The following is a 12,547-nucleotide window of genomic DNA, read 5'->3' on the forward strand; positions in this document are numbered from 1 at the left end:
AAGATAGGTGATTCTCAAGCCCTTTGACCATATGTGGACCTTCCTGAGTTCTATTAAATTATTGTTGCTGGCCAGGCGTGGTGGCTCACGCTTGTAAAATCTCAACACTTTGGGAGGCCAAAGAGGGCAGATTGCCTGAGCTCAGGAGTTTGAAACCAGCCTGGGCAACATGGCAAAACCCATCTCTGGAAAAACAAATAAACAACAACAACAACCAAAAAAAAAAAACAGCTGGGTGTGGTGGTGCATGCCTGTAGTCCCAGCTACTTGGGGGGCTGAGGCAGGAGGATAACTTGAGCCTGGGGGGTCATTGCTGCAGAGAGCTGAGATTGCACCACTGCACTCCAGGCTGGGTGACAAAGTGAGACACCATCTCTGTAAGAAAAATAAAATAAAATAATTATTACTACTACTACTATTACTACTATTATTATTTTAATTATCTATCATAGGGAAGCACTCTTGTAGGTTCTCAGAGAGGGACAAAAAGTTGAATAACTTACAACCCTTGATGAAACTATTATCTTCCCTTGGCCTATAGAAGTAGCCTATCAGGCCAAGTCTTTAGAACAGAGATACCAAAGAACATTCCAGAAGGACAGTCCATTTGCTAATTCACAGAGTTGCTCAAGTCTTTAGTAATGAGCATGAATAGAAATTAATTTTCTTAACCCTTTGTGTCATAGAACTAGACTCTCCCCAAAGGTAGGGGTGACTGGACCTCACAGTCCCAACTTCTGCCTAGAGATTCTCCTTCCCTATGAGTTCTAACACCAACTACCAGAGTTAGGCCAAACTGCCCTCACTTCAGGCAGTATCTGCTAGTTTAAGGTCCCCAGGTAACCCTCACCTCTGACCAGTTGGCTACAAAGAATTCAGGAAAGCACTCTACTTACAATCACAGTTGTATTATAGCAAAAGGACACAAATGCACGTCTCCTTTATTCTTGCAATCCCACAGTTAAGAATTGAGACTGCAGATGTAATAGCTAATATATGACAAATTGTATTTTCAAGGATGGTATTTGTAATAGAAAAACCAAATGTAGCAAAAAAAAAAAAAAAAAAAAGCCACAGAAAAACTGAAAAAAACATAACACAATAGGATACCTGTTATCTCATAATCATGCATTTAAAAACAATAAAAAGAATGAGATAGAGCTGTGTGTGTTGACATAGAAACAGCTCCAAAATATTTTATTAAATGTAAAAAGCAAGAGGCAACACAATGTGTATAAATCTTTAAAAATGAAAACTGCCTGTGTAAATACAAAACAGCACACATATATATATTAATTGCTGGAAGGATCCACAAGAAACTTGAATAATTTCCTTAGGAAAGAATGACTGGGAGACCTTCAGTTTTCATTTGATACCTTTAGAAAATATTTGCATTTGTTACTAAGGGCATATAATTTTTTTAATGGAAAAAGTAAATAGGTTGCACACCAATGTGAATGTGCTTAACGCCACTGAACTGGACACTTAAAAATGGTAAATTTGAGGTTATGTATATTTTTCCATTTAATTTTTTTAGTAAACAAATATATGTAAATTTATTTTAAATAAAAGAAATATCAAGAGGGGAATCAAGAAGTCACGGGAACAGAGTGTCTGAGTGCGTGAGAAGCTGCAGGGTGGCAGTAGAAACAGGCTCAAGGCTCTGCCTGTTGACTCCCTGAAGGCGATTTGCGTAGGAGGCCTACCTAGGCTTGGGTTCAGAAAGGAGCCAGGACACGCATATTTGTCTGAAATAGGTTGGGGAGGGGAACCTGGTAATGTTTTATTTCTATTCAAGCTGTTGATTAGACTCTGCACTGTGTGAAATTAGAGAGCAGGAGGATTTATTGGCCAGTGTGACCAGTTTTCTACCTGAGTAACCAAGGTTGGACTTGTACAGATCCTATATAAAACCTGAGATGGATTCTTCTTGGTAGTTGAGAAACTGTCCTAGGCTCGTGGACTCCTTGAATATCAGAGCTGAAAAGAACCTTGGGGAGGCTCTCCTTTTACTTGAAGACACAGGACCAAGGAATGACTTGTACTGGTCCAAGTCACATGGATGGCATGTGACTAAGCCAGGATTGTAACTCAGGTCTCCAGGCAAATACTGTTTTTCTTAAAAAAAAAAAAAAAAAAAGGTGACACCACCAGCAATGTTCTAGGCATGGCTTCATTACCTTCACTCAATTTCTCTTCCTGTTAACTGCCCAACTGCTTCTCAAATACCAAGGTCTGGGTATTTGGTCATTATTCTTTAGACACATTGCAGGGTTCCAGTTGCTAATATCTTATCTAGGATGATTGTGCCTGTACTCTATGTGTGAGGTTAATCTATAATTTTCTGGTAGTGTACTACTATATTTCACTGATTCCATGATGCGTATTTTTTTCACATTTTAACATCTCTGAAATCAGGATAAGGCGGATGATTGCCGTTGGCCAGGGCCATCATGACAGTTATCATCACCTGTGCCTGTACCTGTGCCTGTGTGAACTTGCCTGTAACCTTCCATTGACACCTGCTGGCAATAACAAGAAAGCTACGGCATCAAAACTTGCCAACGGAATGTCAGAAGTTTGGAAAAAATCACAGAGACAATAATGGATGCTTCTTTTGGAAAAGGTCATATTACTCATGCTTTTTGGTGCAGAGGACAGTATTACATAGAGAAACGCTGACATCAGCAGCTTTGACTTGAAAAGTGATCCAAAAGAACAAAACTCTGAGCATGAAGCTATTTCCTTTTTTATAAATGCAGAAGAATGAGGCCGGGCGTTTTGGCTCTCCCCTGTAATCCCAGCACTTTGGGAGGCCGAGGCGGGCGCATTACCCGAGACCAGGAGTTCGAGATCAGCCTGGCCAACATGATGAAACCCCGTCTCTGCTTAAAATACAAAAATTAGCCAGACGTGGTGTCACATTCCTGTAATCCCAGCTGAGGCAAGAGAATTGCTTGAACTGGGAGGCACAGGTTGTAGTAAGCCGAGAACATGCCACTGCACTCCAGCCTGGATGACGGGAGTGAGACTGTCTCAAAAAAAATAAAAAAATAAAAAATGCTGAGGAATGATAGATGTTCAAAAATCTCTTAAAATAAGCCCAAAGCAGGCCGGGCGCGGTGGCTCACGCCTGTAATCCCAGGCGAGCGGATCATGAGGTCAGGAGATCGAGACCATCCTGTCTAACACGGTGAAATCCCGTCTCCACTAAAAATACAAAAAATTAGCCGGGCGTGGTGGCGGGCGCCTGTAGTCCCAGCTACTCAGGAGGCTGAGGTAGGAGAATGGCGTGAACCCGGGAGGTGGAGCTTGCTGTGAGCCGAGATCCAGCCACTGCACTCCAGCCTGGGCGACAGAGCGAGACTCTGTCTCAAAGCCCAAAGCAGTGCTTTCGGTAAACTTAAAAAGTCCCTTTTTTTTTCTAGGCCTTGACCATTTAAAATAACATTATAATTCAGTAAAAGTTGCAGTGGTCGGGTCGCGGATACCCCTTTCCGGTGGCGCGTCTCCCGCGCTTGGTACAGCTCAGCCTGTCTCCCCCGAAGCCGCGAGCCCGCGCCCCTCAGTCGATGGAGCCCGCAGCCCCCTGTGTGGTCCGCGGCAGCTCCCTGCCCGCTCGGCCCGCGCCCGCGCCGGCCATGGTCAGTCCGAGCCGGGCCCCGTACCGCTCTGGAGCCAGGGGCCCCCTAGGGGGTCACGGCCGCCCCGCGCGGCCCCTTGCAGTGCGCGCTGTCCGCTAGCGCTCCTGTCCGGCCAGCCCCCGAAGCCCGCAGCCTCTGCAGCTCCGGGCCTGCTCGGCCCCTCCCATGAAAGGTGCTCGGGTCTTCGGGGCGCTGGTTCCCATCGGTCCCTCCTCGCCTGGGCTCACCCTCGGGGGTCTGACCGTGAGTGAGCACCGGCTCAGCAACAAGCTGCTGGCCTGGAGCGGCGTCCTCGAGTGACAGGAGAAGCGCAGACTCTACCCTGACTCCACTGTAAAGTTGAAGCGCGCCCTGCTCTGCCAAGCCTACGTGAACCTGGAGACCAACCAGTGGCAGCTGAAGCTGATCATGCAGCTGATCCCGCAGCAGCTGATGGCCATGCTGAGACCCTTGTTCCGCAACTCCCAGCTGGCACAGTTCCACTTCACCAACAGAGACTGCGGCTTGCTCAACAGGCTCTGCCGCATCATGAGCAACGGCTTCGCGGGCTGCGTGCCGTTTCCCCACATCTCCCCCTGCGAGATGTGCGTGCTCATGTTCCTGTACTCTTCCAGGACAAAGATCTTCCTGGGCTTCATCCCCTACGACCAGAGCTGCTTCGTCAGCGCCATCCGGCACGTCATCACTACCCGCAAGCAGGCAGTGGGACCTGGTGGTGTCAACTCAGGCCCAGTCAACAACAAGTTCCTGGCGGGGAGCGGCGTCATGGAGTGGCAGGAACCCAGGCCTGATCCCAACAGTCGGTCCAAGAGGTGGCTGCGGTCCCACCTCTACGTGAACCAGGGGAGATCCTGAGGACCGAGCAGTGGCCGAGGAAGCTGTACTTGCAGCTCATTTCGCAGCAGCTGCTGACCACCCTGGTGCTGCTGTTGCAGAACTAGCGCCTGGTGCAGTTCCACTTCACCAAGGACCTGGAGACGCTGAAGAGCCTGTGCCGGATCATGGACAATGGCTTCGCCGGGTGAGTGCACTTCTCCTACAAAGCGTCGTGCGAGATCCGTGTGCTCATGCTCCTGTACTCCTCTGAGAAGAAAATCTTCATCCGTCTCATCCCCCAGGGCAACTTCCTCAACGGCATACTGCAAGTCATTGCCAACTAGCGCAGGTTCTGCAGTGGAACCTGGAACAGGAGCAGCAGCAGCAAGGAATGGGAGGTAGTGGCTACCCTGGATGGGCCCCTTCAGGAGTCACAGACTAGGCCCTCGCAGAGACTGGTGACACGCTTCTGAGCAGGGGCCCCGGGGGACTTCGACTGCCCAGCAACATGGAGGATGGCGTCCTGAGGCCTCCAAGGACGGTCTTCACCACTGTACGTTTCCCCAATAAAGCCTTTTAAAAACCAAGAAAAAAAGAATTCAGTAAAAAGTCAACTAACACTCAGCTGTGAACCCATGTAATCGTGGGATCCTTCCCAATGCAAGACTTTTAAGGACAATTCCAAACTTTTCTGTGCTAATTGATCTATTTATACCATCCTTATTTCAGAGTCAATTTTGGTAATTTGTATTTTTACTAGGAAATCAGCTATTTTCTTTAGGATTCCAGTTTGTTGCCATGGGTTTCTCTTATTATAATTTTAATTTCTCCTCATTTGTAGTTTTCTACAGAATTCTTAATTTTATTCCTTTTGCTCAGTCTTTTTTCTTAATCAGAATAGATATTTTTCATCTTTTGCAAAGGATTTTGTATTTATTTGTCCATACTGTTTTCTATTAAATTAATTTTAGCTTTTGTCTTTATAAATCCTCTTTCTAATTTTTATTTTTATTTATTTATTTATTTTGAGACAGAGTCTCACTGTCGCCCAGGCTGGAGTGCAGTGGCGCGATCTCGGCTCACTGCAACCTGCGCCTCCCAGGTTCAAGTGATTCTTCTGCCTCAGCCTCCAGAGTAGCTGGGACTACAGGCGCCCGCCACCATGCCCAGCTAATTTTTGTAGTTTTTTTTAGTAGAGATGGGGTTTCACCATGTTGGCCAGGGTGGCCTCAAACTCTTGACCTCGTGATCTGCCCACCTCGGCCTCTCAAAGTGCTGGGATTACAGGCATGAGCCACTGTGCCCAGCTGTCTTTCTAATTTTTAAAAATTGACTTTGTTGCTCTATTTTTTTAATTTCTTGAAATGAAATCTAACATTATTTTTATATTATTTTATGTAAACATTAAGGTACACATTTTCTTCGGAGTAATTTCCACTGTGTCATTTGGATTTTGGTAAAAAGTCTTCTCTTTTTCGTTGCTTTATAGATATTTTATAACCTAAAACATTTTTTTCTGTGTACGGTGTCTTGCTATCTTTACATTATTTGTTTTCAATCTGTTGGCTTGAAATCAAGGAATGTGGTTTTTAGAGTCTGTTAAGGTTTTCTTCTTGGTCAAATATGACTGACTTTTGTAAATATTCTATCGGTACGAAAGCATGTTTTCTTGTTGTTCGAGGGATGTTAGATCTTACACATAGATACCACATCATTTATTAATTGTATTATTTAATTCCTATGCCATCCCACATTTGCTATATACCAAATGTATCCAATTCTGAAAAAAAATTTAAGTTTTCCAATATAATTTTATTTAATCAAATTCTTCTTGTATTTCTTACAGGTTTTGCTTCATATATTTAGCTATTATGTTGTTTCATATCTGCACTTACACATTCTCAGTCTGTGATTATCTAGACATATTTCATCTATATGAAATATATGTCTTTATATTGACTTATTTGTTCTACATTTTGTTGCTCACTACTGAAGCAGTGTTGTTTGTCTGGGGTAATACCCCAGGTTCATCGCCTCACACCAAAGAAATCAAGGAAACAGACTAACAAGGAGTGAGTTTAAGAGTGAAAGTTTAATAGGCAAAAGAGAAAAGCTCCCTTGTGCAGCGGGAGGGGGTTCCAAACAGATCTCCTGGTACCTGGCAAGATGCGGCTGGTTTTACAGATGGGCTTGAGAAGGTGGTGTCTGATTTACATAGGGTGCAGAGAATTGGTTGGACCAGTGTGCCATTTGCATAGCATCCAAAGAGGCTGGCCACTGCACCCTGATCTTTTCTTATGCAAATGAGTTTTCTACCTGGCTGGCACCATGTTCCCTATTTCTTTACTGCACATGTGGTGACAAAGAAAATGGAAGATGCAGCTTCCATGTTGAACATGCCTGGCCCCCAGGTAGCCTTTTCCTATTGACACAGCTGCCGTCATTCACTTGTGCAAGCTTCCAGCTTGCTTATCTATGTCGATTTTACTGGCTGCTGTTTGTTAGAAAAGAAATGGTTTTGGAGCTGTTTTTTATTAAAAGTGAAGCCTCACCGAGGACTCTCTTACCCTCACTAACTGCCTAAATAATTTCTTTTCAGCTCCTGTATCACTACCATTTCTTCCCTTCTTTATCATCTTGTAGTTTCTCTTATGGTTAATCTATCATCTGGCTAGGGTCACTTCTTAAGTATTTTCTTAAGGTGGGAAAATGTAGGCATTAGTCTTTGACTTCTTACATACCTACAAATAATTTCTTCCTATCAATCTGACAACTAAATGATTCTTTGGCTGGTCAAGAAATTCTTGAGTTGGAGTCCATTCATTTCAGAAGTCTGCGGATGTTCCACTAACTTCCAGCTGCTGCTGATGCACAAGATTCTGATTCTGTTTGCATTATAATTAATAAGGCAATTTATTTTTTCCGAGTGGAAAAGTTTGTAAAGACTTCTTTTTTCTTTGGAGTTCCAGAATCTTTCCAGGGTATTGCTAAGGGTGTGCGTATGTGTGAATTTATCAATCAAGCCTGGAACTTGGTGAATCCATTCAATCTGTAGCTTCAAATATTTCTTGGTCCAAAAATTTTTCTCCTTTCTTATGTTGCCTTTCCTTCTATGTGCCTTTTTCCCCATCTGGATCTCCCAATATAATACACTAAACTTCTTGGATCTATCCTCAAAATGTCATATCCTTTCTCTCACGATTTTAATTGCTTTTGTGAACTCAGAAAATCTGAGACAGGTCTCAGTTAATTTAGGAAGTTTATTTTGCCAAAGTTGAGGATGTGCCATGACACAGCCTCAGGAGGTCCTGGTGACACGTGCCCACAGTGGTCAGGGCAAAGGTTGCTTTCATACATTTGGGGAGACATGAGACATCAATCAATGTAGGTAAGAAATACATTGGTTCAGTCTGGAAAGGCAGGACAACTTGAACTAAAGGCAGGAAGCAGGGAGAGAGCTTCCAGGTCACAGATAGGTGATACACAAATAGTTACATTTTTCTGAGTTTCTGATTAGCCTTTCCAAAGGAGGTAAGTCAGATATGCATCTATCTCAGTGAGCAGAGGAGTGACTTTGAATAAAATGGGAGGCAGATTTGCCCTAAGCAGTTTCCAGCTTGAGTTTTCCTTAGTAATTTTGGGGGCCCAAGATATTTTCTTTTCACATTTCCCCCTTTTCCTTTTCAAAAATCTTTTGGAGAAAGCATTTTACAAGAAAATGAGTCTCTGGTCTCAGGTTTCATCTGATCTCTCATGGCTAGGACAGTTTACTCCTAGCTGGGTAGTCCCAAAAGCTCATTTTTAGCAGGTTGTGAAGTCTCATGTCCTGTGAAGAGAAAATAGCAGGGAGGAAGAGAGAAAAAATAAAAGAACAATCCTGGAAAAATCGATATCGGCCACATTACTCTGAAGTCCATACATTAGTAGGCAGCTATGAAAGTGGCTTATGTATGTAAATAGATTGCTGTTATTTTCTTCTGAAGTTTAAGTTGTCTGGCTTCAGTTTACAGGGTCTTAAGAAAGCACAGCTTAGTGTTCAGTGACTCCGAATTAGGAAAAATGGAAAAAAGAAGGAAAAAAATTGAAAGCATTATTTTGAAGACTTGTAGCCAAGAAAAATTGGAATTCAGTCTAAACTGTAGAGAATATTATAAATTGAAAAAAAATTACGCAAGACTAGAATCTAACAACAGGTCTACTGAAGTTTTGAAACACAATTTTTCTCTCTCCAGTTTTCCATTTTTACTGAAGACAAATCATGGTAGGACTGGTTTTTTATTTATTATTATTATTATACTTGGCCTAATTATTTGTATACAGTGCAGGAAGAATAATTAGTTTTCACATAGGCTTTTAAATTGGCTTTGATGGAACTTTGTTCCATAGGAGGAATCTCAGATAAGACTTTTTAAAGCTGAGCCTAGCCATGGATTTGTGCCATAAAATATCTATGATTTGGGTGAATTTCTTCTCCTCTTGAGGTTCCAAGATAAACCTGGGATTCTGCAACTGTCAGAAAGTGTCATTCTTTACTTACCACAGGTCAGACTCCCTGTACAGGGACTGTGTACACAAAATATGAGGACAGTTTTTCCAAGGGCTTTATTGGCTCCAAAAGTTAAGTTTGATTCCTTAAAGGAAAGCACACCATTCCAGTCAAAGCCTTGGTAAAATAACCAATTTCTCTAATTGTGGCCTATTGCAAAAGAAAACAGATTCTTATTGCACTTATTCAAATAACTATAATGCCATAAATTAAGAATACTCACAGAATAGTTTCCAAATTCTGGAGAAATCAGGTAGACAGAAACAAATATGCTCCAAATTTTGTTTACAGGAGTATACTTTACTCAATTGTTAAAAGCTGTAAATAGCTTAAAAGAAAAGTTTTAACTATGCAAAACAAACTTTCAGTAATGTTTTAAGCAAAAGGTCAAAAAGATTACTAATTTTTCTATTGGTTCAGTTAATTCAGTTAACTCCTCTTCTGTTTGATAGTCATGAACATTTCAGCTATCCATGAGAGTTCTGAAAGTTTTTTCATTTATTCTAATGCCACAATTTCCAAAGTCATCAGAAAACTTGCATTTAAGTGCACCTGTTAGAGTCCTATAGCTGATTATAAACCGACCTTTTAAAGAAGATTTAAAACAAGACAAAACAAGACAATTGTCTGTGAATGAAAAAAGCGTTTTAAGGCAGCCATAGTTAAATGACACAATTGGTCAGACACAGTGGCTCATGCCTGTAATCCCAGCACTTTGGGAGGGCAAGGTGGGCGGATCACCTGAGGTTGGGAGTCTGAGACCAGCCTCACCAACATGGAGAAACCCCATCTCTACTAAAAATACAAAATTAGCCGGGCGTGGTGGCACATGCCTGTAATCCCAGCTACTCAGGAGGCTGAGGCAGGATAATCACTTGAACCTGGAAGGTGGAGGTTGCAGTGAGTCGAGATTGCACTGTTGCACTCCAGTCTCGGCAACAAGAGCAAAACTCTGTCTCAAAAAAAAAAAAAAAAAAAAGACACAATTGACAAGGAAATTTGTTACCTCTGTGGCACACAATAATTTTAACATAACAATTATAATTATTACTGATAATGTACACTAAATTGTATCAGAATTATAGGAGTTTCCCATAATTTTGGAACACATACCAATAACATATTTATACAAACACAGTCCAAGAAAACCAAATGCCATTTCATATTGGACAATGCTTCCTATCTAATTTTTATACCAAATAAGCCAAATTATGTCATTTTTGGACTTTAGAGAAACTAATATTGTAAAGGATTAATTAGGTTAGAAAAAGACATAATTTATAGTTTGATTTTGGAAAGTTTGTGAAATATAAAAGGTTTAAAACTCTTAATATTACAAAATAAGATTACAGGTCATTGTAAAGTCATTTATTTAACCAACATGATAATTCAAGCATTTTTAAAAAAGTGAATAACTTCATTGAGAGAGGAGACTTAATTGTCTAAATAAGAGGCCCTAATAAAAATAGAATGAAGCCAATTACATTTGTTTTTCAAAATTTTGTAAACAATCTATAAAATTTAGTCTTGATTATAAAATATAACTTCAATAAGCTTTTCATAACCTTTATAACCTTTATTAAGAAGTTGGTTAATGCTTCAAAAAAACCTTGTTAATCTGACACAGGGGTCCATATACTGGTTTTGTATCAGTGTGCCTTTGACATTAATCATTAATTTATAGAGAAACTGAACTTATTATATCTTTCAAAATTGGCCCTTACAATCTTACTTGTCCACCTCTTCTGTGATAGTTCCTGGGCCTTGAGGAGTTGAATAGCTTTAATTTCTTGCCCTGTGTCTCAGGAATGCAGTTTGTTTTGATTGGCATCTTCTATGGGTCCTGAAGATAAGGCTTTAATTGCTGTCAGTGTTTAAGATTTAGCAGGACTTGGTGTCCTTTTTTAGACCCAGGAGTTAAAGCCTTGTAAACTCAGTGTTACAAGGACTTTAAAAGCACATACAGGAAGATACATGGATATAATAACCTTTGTTTTAAAAAAAATTTATCTCAATTTTTTTCCCTAAGTCAACCAAAACTTATATAATAATATAAGAACTTGATTATATAACAGTTTTTGGTGTTTTTTAAAAATATATAAATCCTCTTATTGTTCATGACATAGTCAGACTTTCTGATTTGTTCTGAACATCCCTTCTTTTTAAACAACCAGTTATTTTATTTTAGGACTAAATTTACCATACAAGATTATTTGCTATATAAAATTATTTATCTTTAAGCATTTTTACCTAAAATAAATAAATAAATAAATAAATACCACAGCTGGGCACGATGACTCACACCTGTAATCCCAGCACTTTGGGAGGCCGAGGCAGGCGGATCACGAGGTCAGGAGTTTGAGATGAGCCTGACCAACATGGTGAAACCCTGTCGGTACTAAAACTACAAAAATTAGCTGGGTGTGGTGGCACATGCCTGTAATCCCAGGTACTCAGGAGTCTGAGGCAAGAGAATCACTTGAACCCAGGAGGTGAAGGTTGCAGTGAGCTGAGATCATGCCACCACACTCTAGCCTGGGCAACAGAGTGAAACTCCATCTCAAAAAAAAAAAAAAAAGCGTCTTTATTTTTATAACTTTCTTTACATCTTTTTAAATTCCTGGTTCCTTTCCTCTTGTTTTATCCATAACCTTTAATAAGCTTTGAATTAGACAAAACTTCTTCACCTTTTTTTTTAAAAAAAGGATATACTTTTTCTTTAGCAAGAATGTTTTCCTACTCTCTCTCTATATATATATTTGTTGGAAAATCCCCAAATAATAAAATATCTATTCTCTTAAGTTTATATTCTAAATTACGACTAGTTTGTCTATAAGTATTTATCCCCATGATATTTACCTAATTGTTTACCTGGATTATTTATGAAAACTGTGATAGTCATGATTTAAAGTTATTAAACTACCATTGCAAAATTATAACTGAGACAGTGAAGAAAAGATTTGACCTAACTGACTCCATATTGCTCTTAACCTCCAAGTTTTTCTTGTTTCTTGCTGGGCATAGGCCAAACTAACTTTGGGAGGAACTTAGTTTATAGTTTAGCTTTGAAACAAAGATAACAGTCCTTTCCCAAAACAAATCTTATTGTCTGTGAACCAGACTGTCTAAAGCCACAGGGTTAGATGTTATCATAATCTTACTAAATTCAAGATGCAGCTATTTTCATTAAACCCTTATCAATGTCTTATTTATTAAAAATTACACAAGCGAAGATCATTCTGTTTTGGGCCGGGTTTACAGTTTGGTAACCCTTATGCCAAATTTTGACACCTTATAGTATTTGGCAGGGATAAGTATGAAATTGCTTGATTAATAAATGCAAACAAAAATGTATGCTGGGCAATTCTTAAGACATTTCTAATATTACTTTACCAATAACTTTAAAGGTAACTTGTTTATTAAAGATTTTACTTAAGTTACATAAGCTTGAAAAAGCATTTGATTAGTCATTTTTTAGTACCTAATTTAAGCACTTTTTTAAAAGCTAGTTAGAGATTTTCATATATTTTTAGTAGTGAAA

The 12,547-nt window shown here is 40.3% G+C and overlaps 1 pseudogene; it reads left to right on the plus strand.

The window, feature by feature from the left end:
* Positions 1-1,682: 1,682 nt before the first annotated feature.
* LOC103228210 (prostate tumor-overexpressed gene 1 protein pseudogene) lies at positions 1,683-4,902 on the plus strand (annotated as a pseudogene).
* The last annotated feature ends 7,645 nt before the right edge of the window (positions 4,903-12,547 follow it).

The sequence above is a fragment of the Chlorocebus sabaeus genome, chromosome 22, assembly GCF_047675955.1.
Source record: "Chlorocebus sabaeus isolate Y175 chromosome 22, mChlSab1.0.hap1, whole genome shotgun sequence".
In the NCBI taxonomy this organism is placed as follows: Eukaryota; Metazoa; Chordata; class Mammalia; order Primates; family Cercopithecidae; genus Chlorocebus; species Chlorocebus sabaeus.